Below are 19967 nucleotides of genomic sequence, written 5' to 3'. Positions count from 1 at the left end.
TATAAATACATCCCTGGTGTATCCTTGCAGAAGTTTCTTGTTTGATAGTTACTTTATGTATTTTCAACCCAATTATTGGAAAAGTGAAGATCCTATGATTTTACATTGATACCCTGGCATGTACTGTTGTGTGACTTGATTGTGCCTGCTCTATCCTTGACTCTCATGACACACAACATAGATTGACACAAACTGTAGTATAAATCATTTTAATTAGAATACAATAGGCTATATACAAGTTTTGCACAACTGATTTTTCAATTGTTGATATAGTAAAATATTTGCATGACAATTCTCAAACAGACCATCTGTAATGTGTGTTCTCCATCTTTAACTGTCAGATTATAAACAATTGATATGATGGGATGGTTTAAGATTAGCCAACCAATGTAGGTACCAATCCCAGCATCAGACAGTATTCCGTTGGATACCGCTAAGGGCTAGAAGTCCTTTTGAAGATCTGTGAAAAGAAATTGAGAAAAAAAAATCCATGATCATCAATTCTTTTAGATCTGAATATTCATGTTAACATTCTTCCACAAAGGTCTTTAAATTACACCCACCACTCTTTTTAAGATGTTCCCCTTTCCTTGAGCGAGCCATCCCTTCCAGGAATTGATCAAACAGTTTCACATACTTCCCCAAGCTTGTTCGTTTGTAGTCTATGGAACCAGAACGTTTTTGTTAGTCAAATCAACATGCAATGAACAAAATAATATTAGATCCCTTGGTTCTTTGTAATTAATTGCACTTGTCTTTTTTGAATACCTCTCTTCCGTCGCTCTCCTGCTTCTCTCTCATTCTCCTTGGGTTCTTCCTTCTCTGCTGTCTTGGGCCGATCCAGCGCCTCACAGATCAGACTACAGGGAGATACAATAAGAGGACCGGTGAGTGTACCAACTGAGAAGAACCCTAGGGACGCCACACATACAAACTTTGTGTTTAAGGCTTTCGGAATACATTTTGAATTTGTAAAGCTCTTTACAAAGTTCTTATTATGACAAATTGACTGAGGGCTTACCTGATAGTGGGCACATCACAGGGGTCAAAGCGATCCAGTTCTCTCAGGTCAATAGGAACAGAGATCTGCCCTTTGGGGAAGTAAGGATAATTGAGAAAAGGTGTTGTTGAGCTAATGACATCCTAAGAGTATCTCCTTCAGTTGGATGAGACCGTCTTTTGACCGTTTCTCTCACAGGCAACATTTAGGTTAAACGTCGGTCACGTTTCATCCATTACTCTTGCACTTCATTAGTTTTTCCCTTACCCGTTTTGGGATGGACGCTGAAGGGGCTCTTCAGCGAGTGGTTGACTCCTTTACTGACGTTCACATCAAGCAGAGGGTAACAGTACTGCAGCATGATCTCCTTCTCAAAGTAATGGCCCTTGGCAGTCATCTGGTGGTAGAAAGTAGAGTTGTTAATGGCAGCCAAGCATGCGCTTATGACATCACCACATTGATGTACTGTGTTATAAACAAGGCTTGTCAGTCTTCACTGTTGTGTGGGCATGGCCACCTACACGTTTGTTTTGAACCAGAGTCTTAAGTACACACCTGCGCTTCTTAGGGTTTTCTTTTCAGTCTGGAAGCACTGCAGCAGCTCCTTTCTGACATGTGGTTTCTGTTAAGGATAGGCATTTTATCACAAAAACCTGCTAAACAGTAACATACAGAACACTGTGTGTGTAGCCATGCATGTACTGTAGACATGTCACATTTCATATTGTGTCATATAATAAAAATTGGCAGAGGAAAAGGATATCTTCCAGCACGAGGGCCAGCACTTTGTCCGCAGCCTCTTTGCTGCCCAGTATGTCCTGTCCTACTAGAGCATACTGGGGAAAGTATTGCTCCACCACACTCGGGGATTCTCTGGAGGAAAAACAGGGGTCAGAGGTCAACTCGTCATTCAAGATTGAACATGACGCTGCCCTCTAATAGTAAGACAACGCCTCAAACTAATGGTCCTTTTCTCAGCTATTAGAACCCACAGCGTCTAACAAGGATATCGCCATGTATGGCTCAGTGACTTGTGAAAAAAAAGGTTGTAGCTCATTTGGAAGGCTTTTAAAGTGCATCATAATCTTACTTGATGAATTGGGTCTGACGGCACTACTTTCCTCACCGTCTCTTCTCCACCCTGAAGAAAAATAACAAATATTCAATGACCAGGCTACGGATTTACATGAACACAGTGCAAGTTTGCTTAAATTTAGTGTGAAACCCTTTCTACAGTGCTGATGTAATCACCGAGGCATTTCTTTACGCTCAGCATTTAACTCAAATGAACAGAAATCGAGAAACGTGCTCCCGGATCACCACTAGCAAATATTGCATGTGATTGAGTCTACTGCTCCATTAAAATACATCCAAGAAGAGTATAACCCTTGATTGTTGTAAACCTCTTTTAGCATTGTGTGGGTTATGTAATGAGAGGTGGTCTTACCTTGACCAGACTCAGGTACTCAAACACAGCGGAGCGCGCCGCCACAGAGCTTCCGGGTGGCCTCGTCACACACCCAGCAATGCACCCCTCTCCTGCCAGAGTACACCCACAGGCGGTGCAGGAAACCAAAGTCATCTGGAGCACACCAGAAAAAAAAGGCAACAAACACAGGTAACAATGAAAATGAGTCACATTCAGATAACGTTCCAAAATTACCGATAGAAAGATCCTGGTCCTCTGTCGCTCAATTGGTTGCAAAGCCAGGATAGTGGGTTTGACTCACCTCGAAGGGCCCTGTCCAGGACACGGATAGCAGTAGTCATCAGAGTCCAGCACTTTTTACAGATGTCTGCAGCACTGGAAAACAAGACAACAGTCCCACACCCCCCAACAAAACGTCAAAAGGCACCGTCCCTGAATTAGTCTGTTGTACATTCAAATATACTTTACATCTGTACAACAGTAAAGATGGTAGAACTACAAATGCACTTTCTGGTTGTGATCCAAGTACCTGCAACAGCTTCTGACATCATCATAGTCGGTCATATCAATATCAAACACCAGCTCCTTCTCAAGAGCCTGGAAGGATCCAGACTTGACTGTGTTATGCTGAGGGTGGCAGAAGAAGAGGAATGAAAAAATAATAATTATAAAATGGACACTTGAGGGACAGAGGCAAGTGATTGAGTTAGGCAGATGGAGAAGAAAGCAAGAATGTGTGTAACAGCTGGTCAGATAAAGACGGTGAGTAACGGACCCCCACTCTATGACTGTAGACGGCTCCAATGTCAATCTTGTACGGGTTCATCTTCTGCATCTCCTTCTCCAGCTCGTTCTGCGTGCTGAACGACTGATACTGTACGTAGATGTCATTCTTCAACTTGAAGGAGAACTCGATTATGGAAGTAGTTCTTTGTCACTGAGAGGGAGGGGGGGGTTGCAAAATGAGTTGTCATCATTAAACTTGACTGGTTGTCGACGACTAGCCTTGTAAACACGAACAACGGCGGCAGAGCTAAAACTGTTGCCATCTTGTCCACTTCTGATCTTCTCACATTGATCGAGACAGGTGGGTGTCCACTAAAGTTTTCAAAAGGCCTGAAAAGGTTTCAAATAGAAGTGAGTAGAAGAAAACTTACCTTAGTTATGATCAACAACTGTTGAACGTGTCGGGCTTTATAAAACATCCATATCTTCAGAAATAAGACAGATCTCGCTGCTGTAGCCCATTTCTTTGAGTTTGTTAACTGATTCCGTAATCCCATCCGATATCAATTTAGCTCCAAGCCTCATGCAACAACATGTTGAGCAGGGTTTTAAGAAGACACCGGTGACTTTGAATTGAGAACAAAGAAAGTTTCGGGCAAGTAAAGGTGGGTCGAAAATCTGCTGCTTACAGCTGAACAGCAGCTTGTACCCGACCTCGGACACAAGTTTTAGCTCTGCCACCGAGGTTCGTGTTTAAAAGGTTAGCTAGCAAGTAGCCCAATATTAGACATCTATTTAATGAATGAGAAAAAGTAGAGGGGCATTCCATAGCGACTACGTTTGAGATAACTCATGGTCCAATCACTGTACCTGCTAGCAGCATGTGTTCCGCGTCTGAATCTACATCTATGATCGGTTGACGATTCCAATTGGAGAATTGCAGTTTACCCCCCCAAAATCAAAATGTAATTTGGCTGGCAATGTCTTGTTCTGACTTTGCGGGCACATTTCCTCTACATTCCCATCTGGGGCAGCATCGTGCCCATATTGCAAGGCGGATTAGCTAGACAAACAGGTTTTTAAACAATGACAGGTGTGCACGCAAAGTGAGAACAACATGGAATCTGTTTGGTTTTGATTTGGGGAGACAGGGTTAACATCTAAAAACTGAATTTAATAGTTTGGTTCACTGCTCGGTGATACAAACAGCGATTATCCAATCGGAACCGTCTACCAATTATGGCTATAGCTTTGGACACGGTCATAAACGGCACAGCACAGAGTAGAAATCAGAAAATTGGGTGCGGCTAAATGCCTTTTACAGCCGAGGCCTTGCAGGGAATCCTGTCGAAGAATGTTCTGCCCCCACACGTCTGAACCTGTAGGGATTTGATTTGGACTATGACTGAATGTGTGGGATGGGCTTTCTAAATGTGTCTATTTTTGTATAGTGCATGATGTTTTTCCCCAACCTTTTATTTAGAGTAGGATACAGCGGCAACGTTATGGGCGGGCCTTAGTTGGCCTGGCCCGCCCTACCTCATTGCCCATCCAAATAAAACATTTAAATATTGATCATTTATTTGACCAAGACGCACACCGACAGAAATATGCATCAATCTCAGATAAAGCAGCCCAACGAGCGAAATAGCACTCCCCTGTCTCAGTATGTGTAGCCCATGTATCTGATGCTGTCTGGGCTAAAAGAGTATGGCTCGGATGCTTTCTCCAGTGATATAGTTTCAGCCATGCGAATTGGCGGGTGCATAGCGCACTGTTCGGATGTTGGAATTATTTTGGACGAACATGCGAAGGTAACCCACTTTTTGAATAGGTGGCACATTCAATAGGCTTAAAGTAAAATGAAATAAATTTGCCAAAAGTATATATTTACTCAAGTCTGTACAAAATCTAAGATCAAATCATTCAAAATACTTCACCAGAGAGCACAAGTTAGCCACAGAGGATCATTAGCTGTGGATTGTTTCAAATCACAAGTGCATAGGCAAATGCCTATCTGGGAACCCCGCAATAGAGAGCAATAGTAATGGCATATTGTTGTAGGCACTAACTCTGCCATTGGTTCGTTGGGAAAAAGCCTACGGGGAATTGAATGGATGTTTTGTAGGGTTTTTGAATAAAACACAGAAAATATGGTCTGTGGTAAACAAGCTTAAGAGATTTTATACATTTTGTTCTAAGAATCTTCATTAGCTAATGTCACTGAATTTTGAAACATTTATGTAATTAAAAAAACAACACATTAAAGCTTCATAATTCCCTCTGCTGGCTTGCCTCTGAAGCTAAGCAGGGTTGGTCCTGGTCAGTCCCTGGATGGGAGACCAGATGCTGCTGGAAGTGTTGTTGGAGGGCCAGTAGGAGACACTCTTTCCTCCGGTCTAAAAACAAATATTCCAATGCCCCAGGACAGTGATTGGGGACATTGCCCCGTGTAGGGTCCTGTCTTTTGGATGGGACGTTAAACAGGTGTCCTGACTCTCTGTGGTCAATAAAGATCCCATGGCACTTATCGTAAGAGTAGGGGTGTTAACCCTGGTGTCTTGGCTAAATTCCCAATCTGGCCCTCATACCATCATGGTCACCTAATCATCCCCAGCTTCCAATTAGCTCATTCATCCCTCTTCTCCCCTGTAACTATGTTTTTTTTTTTAAGTAATAGAACGTATAAAATCGTCAAAGCCTGTGTTAACCTCAAACTTTATTTTTGGCATTTAATCCAAAACCCTATTCTTTCTTCGTAGGAATGGCTGAACGAACAAGGTAACTCATTTTGGGTTTAGGACTACAAGCTCTATTTGGGCAAAGCACGTGGCAATAGGCCTAGCTATTTGAGTTGCGGCTGTCAGTGAAAAGCATCCAAAATGTATGTGAAGATAATGTGTCTTGAGTATGTATTTCAATGTTGAGACAAGAAGGGAATCGGTGTGTGGCAAAGATATTGGTTGTCTCTCTCCAGAATGCATGTGCTCAGCTCTCCAGAATGTGCTCAGCTTTCTCCCGCCAATTCTTGCACATTCATTACTTATTTGTGTGAATTTGTTTCTTTTTTTATGATCAATTCCCCATTACATTTGTCCCCAGTAGTAAATATACCGCATAATTTGGTTACATACATTTCTGTTAATGCATGTATTAATTACAGTAATTTACCTTTCTCATTCTCGGAGTGGAAACGTTGTTTGCAGAGTTCACAACCTGCTACACTTGTAAGAAACAAGTTTTGGTTTATTTGATAACCATCATTTATACGTTTTGGCAATTTTTTGTTAGGAGTGCTCCTAGTCAGCAGATCCGACTTGATATTAATAGTGTCAAGTTATTTTTCAAAGTATTCCCGAAAAACCTGAAGTTGCCATTGATAATTTATTTTACAGAGACTCAGTTGCTAAGGATTCATACTCAGAGGCTTTATGGACTTTACAGTGTCCTCGTAAACAAAACCAAAGCATGGGTTACTGTCATATCTTGTCCATAAACTGCTTACAGGGCAAGGAAATCAATGTAATTTTTAACATATGGGGGGGGGGGGGGGGGGGGGGGGCAATGGAACAACACCATCTAGTGATCAGAACAGGGTAATATCTGGATGTAGGACAAGACATAAACCTAACAGCTTCAATTAATAATTTCTCTGTACGGGGAAGAAACCACCAAATCCACTGGGAATACATTACATAGGATGAAGAAAACAATACTCAATATAGCTCGATACTACTTGTCAGACAGAGAACTGATACTATATACTCGTTGTTAGGGAGAGATTGCAGCAAGTTGTCCATGTCGGTTGCTGGGTACTACATTTATTGAATCCTATAAATTGAAATAGCCAATTTTGGTGTAATCAATTAGCTTAATTTCTCAGAGATCAAATTATATTAAAACAAAAGAATGTTGCAGGAATGCTAATCATGAGTTTCTAACTACTGTAATAAATACCATTTAAAATAACACAAGCATATTGCTATTACGTTGTTATAACTAACTTCTTTCAAAACAGGGTGCTTGTGTCTGCATTTCACGAGATACTGAGACCCACACACACCCAAGGACAGAGGGCTGGCACAAACCTTTCATAAACACTGATAAAACAGGAAAGGCCTTGATCAAAAGGGTGCTTGGGTCTGCATTTCACGAGATACTGAGACACACACACACCCAAGGACAGAGGGCTGACGCAAACCTTTCATAAACACTGATAAAACAGGAACATCTACGCACACACAAAATCTCCTCTTTAGGCTGAACATTTTACAGAGACACACAGATATGACAGGAACATCTACGCACACACCTAATCTCCTGTTTTAGCTGAACATTTCTGAAGACAAAGAACTCTACTCAGAGCCAATGGGACAGTGATACTAGCCTGAAGGGGACCTCGCCCAACTCATCAGGACCAACCAGAAGACCAGATCTACCAGACTCAACCTACTTCATTTATCATATATAATGTCTGCACACAATGTTTCGGGGCTCTGCTCCGACGGTTCCCTATGAGCCAGACAGAACGAGTCCGTGCACGCTATTTCAGATATCTTTACCTCTGAATAAAACTGCCTTTACCATACCTGATCCACTTAGTCCAGAGTCTCTACTTGGTCTCAGTTCTCCAGTAATTCAGATATCAACACTACAGAAATTATTTTAGGAGAAGCAGAGATGGTTGGTGTCAAAACCCTCTTTCTTGTGTTTTTTTTTTTAAGTGGAACGACCCCCAAAAGATATTTGAATTGGATAATGTCTTAGTGTGTCGTGTGAAGAATACAACACTTTTTGGTGAATCTAAGTATAGTTTATTTTGCCAAGTGCAGCCGACCCGTGCATGGCAGTAATGATTAATTGCAAAAGATGCATGCTCACTTGGTCAAAAACAATACTTTGATTATTTCCATTTTTCTGATACATGCATCTTTTTATTTAGACCTTTTTTGGAAATACAGTTCATGACTTACCGGTCACGTCAGTAGTGACGATAGTTGCTGAGCAAAACGCCATTCTTTGGTAAGTATCGAAAGAATTTTGACATTATTAAGCTTGAAAAGCTGGTGAATGGTAAATTGAATGGCTGCTTCCTGGGCTTGGAGAATCGCCATATTCAACTTCTTCTATAAACCCAGATTCAAGTTAAATAGCAGGCTAACGTTAGCTAGCTAACTAACGTTACTCACCTCCTCCATGGTTCAGCCACCGGTAATATTGAGAGAAAGGGAAAAGTCGGCGGTAGTAGAGAGGCCTGGTCATAATCAGCAGCTGACATTTCTTAAGCTAGTATGCAAATATATTTTTAAAAAATGTTGATAACCTCATAGATAGATGAGACTGTACAACTGCAGTTGTTTCACTGACGTTTGAGCGCGCGTTAAACGCTGAAATTAGACCGGAAATTCCGGAAACATCACAGAACAGGCTGATGGGATATGTTAGCTAAGCATTTGTAGTCTGTTCAGTGGTCATTCACAGCAGCTCAAATTGAGAGCTTTCCAAAATGTCAAAGTACATTTTTTTGGCATGTGTTTCATTGTCTGCTCATTTGTGACACTGAACCGGTAAATAGCCCCGCAATTGTTATTTACTGCTGCTCTTTAATTATTTGTTATTCTTATCTCTTACTTTTTTGGGGGGTATTTTCTTAAACTATATTGTTGGTTAAGGACTTGTAAGTAAGGACAGCCTACACCGGCCATACCTAGACGACACGCACCGCCCATATGGGACTCCCAATCAGTTGTGATACAGCCTGGATTCGAACCAGGGTGTCAGAAGTGACACCTCTAGCACTGAGATGCAGTGCTTTAGACCACTGCACCACTTGGGAGCCCACATATGGCGCAAAGTGACTTCAATTGTATTTAACTCTGCGTGGATTGACAGATGCACAATTCACTTTAATATGCTCTGGATTGATACATTACTTTCTGTTTATTAAACGGTGCTGTTGATGGTAGTCTACTGCTGTGCATTGGCATTGACACAGGCCTAAATGGTGCTGGATTGCATTTTTCCTCAATGACCATCAGATGGCGATGCAACATCAGATAATCTCTCCCTGCAGGATTACCCTCTGTACACCCCCCCTCCTCCATGCCCACCACACTGCAGTTTCTCCGCAGAGAAGATCGATTGGGTAGATGTGCCCCTGTTATCAGAATGACTCGTGTTTCTCAGGGGTTCCTCAGAACCCAACAGGCATCTGCATTCTGAACCAAGCCAAGTAACTTTTACTCCCTTATCTATAGCCCCTCATGCACTGTTGATGTGCTCGTGCGTGTGAGCGTGGATCATGTTTGTTTTCTATACCTTGAGTATGTTGTCCTTCAGGTGTACATGTCGTAGACTGCACCTGACTGAAGTGGTGCTGATGTGCTGAAGGTTGAGAGCGGCTGAGTGAGAGTTGAGTTATCACATCACAACACAGACTAGTTCCACTTACTGTCCATCCCTCTCTGCTCTGCAGCGTTGAGTGCTCTCTCCTCTACTGTGAGTGTGCTTCTGTTCGAGCACTGCTGCTCTGGAACAGCCATTCTACCTACGCTGTCTTAGAAGTGGACCTTGGTTGATTTTCCATTACTGCACCTTTCCCACCTTTGATGCGTCAAAGCTGTGCAGGTCTATGGAATCCATGTGAGAAAGTGAACTTGTGTTGAAGGTTATCTTCTAGAACATCTAGGAGGATCTTTACAACCAGATGGAATCAGACAGAGATACCCATTTCAGACAGAATATGTGGTATATTACCTGTAAAAAAAAAAATATATAAGGCAATATTTATATAACCCCCTTTAAAACAGCACCTTATTTACCAATTTCTTGCAGGTATACCCCTTTTACACACATCAGTGAGTAGAACCTGGCTAATTGGGAGGGGTGGGAGTTGGGGGGTGTTGTAAAACCATGGGGTCTGTTTGCATTTCAAATTAGGGAGGTGTTAAACAATATAAGTGTTATTGGTTTTACCTGCAAAAAAGCAGAGAACCATTCACACAGACCTGATTCCTGTATTTTGCTTACAGGGTCTGTGAAAATGCAGGAATCGTGGCTAGGTCTTTAGGTGGCTTTTATTTTTCCTTGTTTTTTTACCCCCTACCCCTTTCAGATATACCAAAAAGCTGGTATAAAAAAGCAGGCATGGTAAAATAGTGGGATTTCGGTCTGCGTATGAAAGGGATAAGAGAGTGGGAAAAAGCGAGAGAGAAAGGGAAAAAGAAAGAGAGAGTGGGAGAGAGAGGGCACATGTCACATAGTGTACAGTACACGATGTTACCATACAATGTTGCACAGTTCCATAGCAAACTATTTCATGGCTCCAGTCATTCAGAAAGCTGCTTTGAGCCAGAATACATAACATAATAACAGTGTCGAGTACAGAATAACAGTGTCTATGGCTACACAACATGACGACCAACCCGTAGCACTCACGTCTGTAGCCATGAAGTGCTTTGAAAGGCTGGTCATGGCTCACATCAACATCATCATCCCAGAAACCCTAGACCCACTCCAATTTGCATACTGCCCCAACAGATCCACAGATGACACAAACTCTATTGCACTCAACACTGCCCTTTCCCACCTGGACAAAAGGAACACCTATGTGAGAATGCAATTCATTGACTACAGCTCAGCGTTCAACACCACAGTGCCCTCAAGGCTCATCAATAAGCTAAGGACCCTTGGACTAAACGCCTCTCTCTGCAACTGGATCCTGGACTTCCTGATGGGCCGCCCCCAGGTTGTAAGGGTAGGCAACAACACATCTGCCACGCTGATTCTCAACACGGGGGCCCTTCAGGGGTGTGTGCTTTGTCCCCTCCTGTACTCCCTGTTCACCCATGACTGCGTGGCCAAGCATGACTCCAAAACCATCATTATGTTTGCCGACGACACAACGGTGGTAGGCCTGATCACCGACAACGATGAGACAGCCTATAGGGAGGAGGTCAGAGACCTGGAAGTGTGGTGCCAGGACAACAACCTCTCCCTCAACGTGATCAAGACAAAGGAGATGATCGTGGACTACAGAAAAAGAAGGGGCGAGCACGCCCCCATTCTCATCGATGGGACTGTAGTGGAGCAGGTTGAGAGCTTCAAGTTCGTTGGTGTCCACATCACCAACAAACTATCATGGTCCAAATACACCAAGATAGTCGTGAAGAAGGCACGACAATGCCTATTACCTCTCAGGAGACTAAAAAGATTTGGCATGGGTCTTCAGATCCTCAAAACGTTTTACAGCTGCACCATCGAGAGCATCCTGACTGGTTGCATCACTGCCTGGTATGGCAACTGCTCTGCCTCCGATCGCAAGGCACTACAGAGGGTAGTGAATACGGCACAGTACATCACTAGGCCAAGCTTCCTGCCATCCAGGACCTCTATACCAGGCGGTGTCAGAGGAAGGCCCTAGAAATTGTCAAAGACTCCAGCCACCCTAGTCATAGACTGTTCTCTCTGCTACCGCACGGTAAGCGGTACCGGAGGGCCAAGTCTAGGTCCAAAAGGCTTCTTAACAGCTTCTACCCTCAAGCCATAAGACTCCTTTCACGGTAAGGTTGTTGTATCTGTTGTATTCGGCGCATGTGACAAATAAAATTTGATTTGATTTGACTGCAATTGAATTGTCTACATTGGGAAATCATAGTAGTCAGAAACCACAGCTGCAATAGAGCACAGTACAGTAGACCACAGTAGAGTACATTACAGTAGACCACAGTAGAGTACAGTACAGTAGAGCACAGTAGAGCACAGTAGAGTACATTACAGTAGACCACAGTAGAGTACAGTACAGTAGAGCACAGCACAGTAGAGCACAGTAGAGTACAGTTCAGTACAGTACAGTAGACCACAGTAGAGTACAGTACAGTAGAGCACAGTAGAGCACAGCACAGTAGAGCACAGTACAGTAGGGCACAGTAGAGTACAGTACAGTACAGTAGAGCACAGTACAGTAGACCACAGTAGAGTACATTACAGTATACCACAGTAGAGTACAGTACAGTAGAGCACAGTACAGTAGAGCACAGTAGAGTACAGTACAGTAGAGCACAGTACAGTAGAGCACAGTAGAGTACAGTACAGTTCAGTACAGTACAGTACAGTAGAGCACAGCACAGTAGAGTACAGTACAGTAGAGTACAGTACAGTTCAGTACAGTACAGTACAGTAGAGCACAGCACAGTAGAGTACAGTACAGTAGAGTACAGTACAGTAGAGCACAGTACATTAGAGTTCAGTAAAGTACAGTAGAGCACAGTACAGTAGAGTTCAGTACAGTACAGTAGAACACAGTACAGTAGAGCACAGTTCAGTACAGTAGAGCACAGCACAGTAGAGTACAGTACAGTAGAGCACAGTAGAGTACAGTACAGTACAGTAGAGCACAGTAAATTATAGTAAAGAAATTAGAGTAGAATATAGTTCAGTACAATGGAGTAGAGTTCAGTACAGTACAGTAGATGACACATGAGTAGAGTACAGTATAATGTAATATACTCTACTATTGTACTTGACTGTGCTGTACTCGACTGTGTTGTATTGTAGTGTACTGAACTATACTCTACTTCCCTTTACTTTACTGTACTCTACTCTTCTGTACTAATCTAACGTCATGCTAATAGACTTGTTGTTTTATTCATAACAGGTTTTAATTGCTTCTGTACTCTATTGTACTGAACTATACTCTGCTCTACTTTACTTGACTGTACTCTACTGTACTGTACTATGCTCTATTGTACTGTACTGAATTCTACTGTGCTGTACTGTACTGTGGTCTACGGTGCAGTACTGTGATGTTTAAACTTGTGAAATATAGATGTCTATGATTGGTACAGATTAGGTCCGGTCTGGACCAACCAAATGTGGTCTTGTTTGGTGGCAGAGCTCGTTAGAATAATAGCCAGTTTTTTTAATAATACCCAAACATGCAAAGGTGGATATTACATATTTCTACCTTTGTGTACCTATTCAGGATACATCACCGTGAAGAGAATGACATTCATAATTATGCATTTCTGTATAGTACAGATCAAGGACCCATGATGTCATTCTTTTACCATCCACTTCACAAACTGTAGTTCGATAACCAAAAGTGATTTTTTCAAACTCATGGTGTCATATCATAGCTGACACCCCATTCTTTCTTCAGTCATCTTTGAATCTTAATTCGGAGTACATATTTGACGTGGTCCCAAAAATCCGAGGGAGCATTTACTGTCATTCTGTTAGCAAACTTTGCATCTGCAATGTTCCTCATACAAATGTTTTTTAGTAAAAAAATTGTGGCAATTGTTAAAAGTAGACTTCTGCATAAAAACAAGGAAACAAATATGTTTGATTGTCATGTACACCGGATAGGTGCAGTGTAATGCGTTGTTTTACAGGGACACCCATAATAGTACGGCGCCCCTGGAAGAAATTAGGTTTACGTGCCATACTCAAGAGCACATAGACCGATTTATTTCAGCTTGTCGGTTCGGGTATTCAAACCAGCAACCTTTCTGTTGCTGGACCAACGCTCTAACAGCTAGGCTACCTGCCGCCCATAAAGGTCTGGGGTGGGCAAAGTTATTTTTAGGGGGGTGTGATTTTTATGGGTTAAAAGAACACACACAGTATGTATAAATTATGAATGTGTTGGGCCAGTAACCGAAAGTTTGCTGGTTTAAATCCATGAGCGGATTAGGATAAAAATATTTTGATGTGCCCTTGAGCAATGCACTTAACCATAATTGCTCCTATAAATCACTTTGGAAAAGAGCATCTGCTAAATTACTAAAATGTAAATGTAAGAATTGCCACAGCCTGTTTACTTGACAGGACCTCCAAAAAAATAGGCATGCTCTGTTTTGCCAAAAACAATGGTTTATAGTTTTGAAAGGAGGATGGAGGGGGTGGCATTGTGAGGAAATGGGAGTGGTGTTTTAAAGAGGTGATGTGGGACTTTCCTCCCCTCAGACAGAGAGACAGACAGCACAGAGCCTAACACCAGCAAGTGCAACTCCATTGTTTGGACGACTTCCTGTCCCTGCCCTTGGCACTAGTGTGCGCAGAAAGCTTGCTTCCTCCCTGGGATTCTAAAACTGATCCATAATGACTTCCGCATAACCCCAGTCATCACTAACAACAACCTACCCAACCCCTAAAAAGCGGAGGTCTATTCATTAGTCGGATTCTGTTGCAAGATGTTTTGTCTGTTGCAAACCGTTTGCAGTGAAAACGCAGGTTTCTATTGGACAAAGTCAGGTCCCTCCCCGTTTGCTCTGTTTGCTTCCGTTTGGTTCCTAGAGTAAACGGTAAACGTTTTCCATTGCAAAACGTTTTGCAACGGACAAAACATTTTGCAACGGAATCTGACTAATGTATACACCCCAGGTGTTGGGTACGCAACAGCCTAGTTTGATGTTCATACTCCAATACTGTGGTTTACAGCCCTACTCTTGGAGAGCCATTTATTTATTGGGGAAACACACCCACATAGTAATGTAAGTAGGCCACTTAAGTATTCAATTGATTCTTTAATTAAGCAGTGAACTTAAACAATTAACTAACAGGTTCAGGGGCTCCCTGTGACCAGGATTAGATTGCTGTTCTTCATTCTGAAGTGAATCTTGGATAGATCTTCTAAAATGGAAACAATTATAATTTCTGCCTTGGAAATCTGCCTGTGCAAAGAAGTATCCACTAAATGGATTTGTATTTGTTAATGTGAACAATTGTGACTTGTTTGTTGAACAAGTGACAATTTTCACGAGGTCTAAGTTTGGAAAGTGATAAAGATTCCACTTCACATCAAATAGGTAGTGCACAGTCCATTGTTTTTATAATATTTGAAGTAATCTAACATAATGCGAATAGACTTGTTGTTTTATTCATAACAGGTTTTAATTATTGTAAAAACTGTAGCATGTTTAAAGGCAATTAATAAACGCTAAACATTTCCTCCGAATTTCCTTTTTATGATTACATTTGTGTATAGAATATCATTTAATCAATACCTTATTTGCATAATGCAACCCCCTCAACCACGTCTTGTTTAAATTATGCAAATTCCGTGGCTGCAAGGCATGCTGGATGTGTTTCTTCTGCTTATTGGTCGTGCCCGTCCTACTGCGCGACTGATGGAATATAATTTTCTTGCGACACAGCTTATTGTGGCGGTGGTGGCTATTTTGAAGAAATAAGCACTTACCAATTTTTAGAAACAACAGTTTTTTTTAGATTCAGGAAAACCTCAACTTTGCTTATCTCTTTGGCGTCTTGATCTACAGTATCAGTATCTACAGCCCTTCATGGACGATGTCATATAAAGCATACTACGTTTCTAACATATTAAATCTCTCTTAATGCACTGTATGCTTTATTTCATACATGTTCGCTCCCTGAGTATACTAGTGTATCTCTCTTTCAAACACCCACACACACACACACGACAGTGGGGTCTGAAAAGTAAGATAGCCCAGTGGGTGAACATGTCACTGCTGTGTATACAGCCCCTTCACTTTGTGTTATCTAATGGGACATTCCCGGTCAAAGAGCTGTAGGGGTTCCAGAGAATGGGTGACCACCACCACAACCGGTCAAACCATCATAGTGTAATAAGCCTTACTGCAGAGGTGCACCCCACTACTACTATAGCATTAGAAGTATAGTACTACTGGCTGCAAAAATGACTATGGTAAATCTAATCTGTTTAATGGGAAAAGAAGAAATCTTCTCTGAAAATGATTAATAAAACAGTCTCAGGAGGAGGGGCAGTGAACATCTTCCCCACATCATGCCTGAAACAGACTAGGTTATGCAACACATCATTGTGAAACAAACACACAGACGTGCCCAAGCCGATGAAGAGACAGGGAAAGAGACATTGTGTGTGTGTGTGTGTGTGTGTGTTAGAGGTGGCACCAAAGGCTCCCAAGTGGTGTGGCGAAAGAAAGAAAAAATCTGGGGCCTGTAGTTTTTCCTGACCTGGTAACCTAACCAGGAAAAACTCTGGACATTATAAGGTGATGACGTGACTAATCTGTTGTAAAAAGGGTTATTATGGGCTACGATGGGACCAGAGTTTTTTTAATCAGGTCACATGCTTTTTTTTTTAAACTGGAAAAACTCCTGGCCTTGGGGAGGATGAAAACGCTGTCAAACTGCAGCAACCTTATACTTGTTCATCTGAATTATGTTTTAAAGTACTGGGGGGGTTCCTAGACACAGAGAAAGCCACATGATTGGACAATAAAATTCACAGGGCTGAGACTGCTTTATACAGGTTTGCATCATTGTAGTCCTGCCATATGCAACTGCAGGTCTAATAAAAAAATGTACTCACAGTCTATGTCAGATATCGTGTTTATTGATTCATTCCAGTTAATCGTTTTGGATTGAAAATCTACACACAATACCCCATAATGACAAAGCAAAAACGTTTTTTTATAGATTTTTACACAATTCTAAAGCAAAAAATACGGAAATACCACATTTAGATAAGTAATCAGACCCTTTATTCAGTACTTTGTTGAAGCACCTTTGGCAGCGATTACAGCCTCAAGTCTTCCTGGGTATGACGCTACAAGCTTGGCACACCTGTATTTGGGAAGTTTCTCCCATCTTCTCTGCAGATCCTCTCAAGCTCTGTCAGGTTTGATGGGGAGCGTCGCTGCACAGCTATTTTCAGCTCTCTCCAGAGTCCGGAAGCCACTCTTGTATTGTTTTGGCTGTGTGCTTAGGGTCGTTGTCCTGTTGGAAGGTGAACCTTTGCCCCAGTCTGAGGTCCTGAGCGCTCTGGAGCAGGTTTTCATCAAGGATCTTTCTGTACTTTGCACCGTTCATCTTTGCCTCGATCCTGACTAGTCTCTCAGTCCCTGTCACTGAAAACCATCCCCACAGCATGATGCTGCCACCACCATGCTTCACCGTAGGGATGGTGCCAGGTTTCCTCCAGACGTGACGCTTGGAATTCAGGCCAAAGAGTTCAATCTTGGCTTCATCAGACCAGACAATCTTGTTTGTCATGGTCTGAGAGTCATTAGGTGCCTTTTGACAAAATTCAAGCGGGCTGTCTTGTGCCTTTTACTGAGGAGTGGCTTCCGGCAGGCCACTCTACCATAAAGGCCTGATTGGTGGAGTGCTGCAGAGAGGGTTGTCCTTCTGGAAGGTTCTCCCATCTCCAAAGAGGAACTCTAGAGCTCTGTCAGAGTGACCATCGGGTTCTTGGTCACCCCCCTGACCAAGGCCCTTCTCCCCCGATTGATCAGTTTGGCCAGGCAGCCAACACTAGGAAGAGTCTTGGTGGTTCCAAACTTCTTCCATTTAAGAATGATGGAGGCCACTGTGTTCTTGTGGACCTTCAATGCTGCAGAATTGTTTTGCTACCCTTCCCCAGACCTTGAAACAATCATGTCTCGGAGCTCTACGGACAATTCTTTTGACCTCATGGCTGGGTTTTTGCTCTGACATGCACTGTCACCTGTTGGACCTTATATAGAGAGGTGTGTGCCTTTCCAAATCATGTCCAATCAATTGAATTTACCACAGGTGGACTCCAGTCAAGATGTAGAAACATCTCAAGGATGATCAATGGAAACAGGATGCACCTGAGCTCAATTTCGAGTCTCATAACAAAGTGTCTGAATACTTATGTAAATAAGGTATTTCTGTTTTTTAGGTTTTATAAATTTGCAAACATTTCTAAAAACCTGTTTTCACTTTGTCATTATGGGGTATGTGTGTAGATTGCTGAGGTATTTTATTTATTTAATCCATTTTAGAATAAGGCTGGAATGTAACAAAATGTGGAAAAAGTCAAGGGGTCTGAATACTTTCCGAATGCACTGTATGACTGCCATCCCCATGAGTGTATCACCCTCCTTCAGGCCATGTATGAGGCATGCAATGATTTCAATACAGACCAATGTCAGGCTTGGATTCGTTGTGCCAAAATGTTTTTCTCCAGGTGCATGAACAATTATATGATATTTACTGTGATTTCGATGAGAACCTATGGCCAAATGCTCAAGACAGTTTATTTGATTACATTGTGAAAGATTTCTTCAATGATCACACCTTTGATCACACATGGGATAGAAATTATGGAAATGTGATCTGTCAATTTTAATGGTTAGTGCAAGTGTATTGCCTAATGTGAAAACAGTGTAATGTACTGTAATTTACAGTACTGTAGCATACTACATTCAAAGGGCAATTTTGAAACATGTATCTTACATTTTTTGCAATTGGTTGTTAAATAACTACATTGAGAAGATATCATTATGTTGTGTTTTGGTGATTAAACCAATGTAGTCATTAAAGTTCACAGTAAACTTATATTTTGGATCAATGGTTGTGTGGTGAAAGATGTCTACAAACAAAATGAACGCACAATGAAAGTGCTCACCTTACCAGTTTTGAGTTTTGTACTAAGAGTTTTGAAAATTCACCACAAACTTGTGAAAATAGTACCAAAGCGATTAAAAAAACTGTAGTAGCCTACAATTGATCAGACTGAAAAATAGTCTCGTTTCTATGCAATACAGCATGTCAGGTCGCTATTGCTTTAGGCACATAGAGTTTTTGTTTTTGTCAGTCGGGAGTGATACTTGTTAACACACTTTCTTAATACCGGAGGGAAGTGGAGAGCGCGCCTTGAGCTTTGTGCATTGTGCCCGACCTGCGATTTCCTTGAATCTGATTGGTCAAGATACGCAAAGCATCTGCAGGAACACTCCGGATGTGAAGGACAGAGAAATTGTGCGCGAGTTGACAAATCATTAGGCATATCAAAGGAAAAAAATGTACCTGCACTTTGCCCCACTTTTTAACACTTTGCGTCGATATATTTTATTAAACTAAATCAAAAGGGATGTGGCAAAATTCCGCCTCGCCACACGTTTTCCGGTGCCCTGATGCATGCGTTGTCAGCAAGCGTGTCAGGGAGGAGGACAAAGAACAATAGCGAAAATAAAAAGCAAGGGCAATAATGCAGTTTGAAAGAGGAGGAATAGACATGCAGAATAAATGACTTACACTCTATATACAAAAGTACGTGGACACCCCTTCAAATGAGTGAACTCAGCTATTTCAGCCACACCTGTTGCTTATTTTTTTAAATTATTTCTATTTAACTAGGCAAGTCAGTTAAGAACAAATTCTTATTTACAATGGCAGCCTAGGAACAGTGAGTTAACTGCCTTGTTCAGGGGCAGAACAACAGATTTTTTACCTTGTCAGCTCAGGGATTCAATCTAGCAACCTTTCGGCTACTGGCCCAACCCTCTAACCACTAGGCTACCTGCCGCTGATAGGTGTATAAAATCGAGCTCAGTGACTTTCAATTGTCATAGGATGCCACCTTTCCAACAAGTCAGTTCTTCAAATTTATGCCATGCTAGAGCTGCCCAAGTCAACTGTACATTATGTTATTGTAAAGTGGAAACGTCTAGGAGCAACAACAGCTCAGCCACGAAGTGGTAGGCCACACAAGCTCCCAGAACGGGACCGCTGAGTGCTGAAGTGCGTAGCGCATAAAAATCGTCTGTCCTCGGTTGCAACACTCACTGCTGAGTTCCAAACTGTCTCTGGAAGCAAAGTCAGCACAATAACTGTTTGTCTGGAGCTTCATGAAATGGGTTTCCATGGCCGAGCAGCCGCACACAAGCCTAAGATCACCATGTGCAATGCCTAGCGTTGGTTGGAGTGGAGTGATGTAAAGCTCACCACCATTGGACTCTGGAGCAGTGGAAATGCGTTCTCTGGAGTGATGAATCACGCGTCACCATCTGGCAGTCCGACAGATGAATCTGGGTTTAG

The 19967-nt window shown here is 42.1% G+C and overlaps 1 pseudogene; it reads right to left on the bottom strand.

Moving 5' to 3' along the window:
* Window positions 1-230: 230 nt before the first annotated feature.
* On the bottom strand, window positions 231-8353 carry LOC120058739 (annotated as a pseudogene).
* Window positions 8354-19967: the final 11614 nt, after the last annotated feature.

This window comes from Salvelinus namaycush, chromosome 14 (assembly GCF_016432855.1).
Source record: "Salvelinus namaycush isolate Seneca chromosome 14, SaNama_1.0, whole genome shotgun sequence".
NCBI lineage: Eukaryota > Metazoa > Chordata > Actinopteri > Salmoniformes > Salmonidae > Salvelinus > Salvelinus namaycush.
Note: the sequence above shows the minus strand (reverse complement) of the source record. Positions and strands in the feature narration are given on the sequence as shown.